The sequence below is a fragment of the Meleagris gallopavo genome, chromosome 1, assembly GCF_000146605.3.
Source record: "Meleagris gallopavo isolate NT-WF06-2002-E0010 breed Aviagen turkey brand Nicholas breeding stock chromosome 1, Turkey_5.1, whole genome shotgun sequence".
NCBI lineage: Eukaryota > Metazoa > Chordata > Aves > Galliformes > Phasianidae > Meleagris > Meleagris gallopavo.
Genome location: NC_015011.2, coordinates 76,361,826 through 76,362,239, shown reverse-complemented (window position 1 = coordinate 76,362,239; position 414 = coordinate 76,361,826).

Here is a 414-nt window from a genome sequence, read left to right as displayed (position 1 = left end):
GCAAGAAACCACCAAGCAAAGCCCTTGTGATGTACTGTGAAATCCAACTGCCTAATATGCCCGTTCTGAAATAAACTACATACGTCTTCATGCACAGTCGGTATCATTTCCACTGCTGTGTTCAGACTCACAGCCTGCCCCTTCATTGCCCCTCGATTCCACTCTCTGCATTTAATCGTACCTGGTCTCACGTACCCCCACAGCTGCAAGTGCTTATACTCACATGGGCACGCTCACAGGCACAATAGGAAGTTATTAATTCACTCTGGTTTCTCCAGCTGCTGCCGCCTGTGATCTGTGGTCTGGCTCCAGTTTGTGATCCAGAGAGCTGCTCTCCTTGATTCCTGTGGACAGATTGCACACCCCGACTGTAGGTTTATGGCTCTTGTGGGACAGCTGTGGGATGAACCTCAA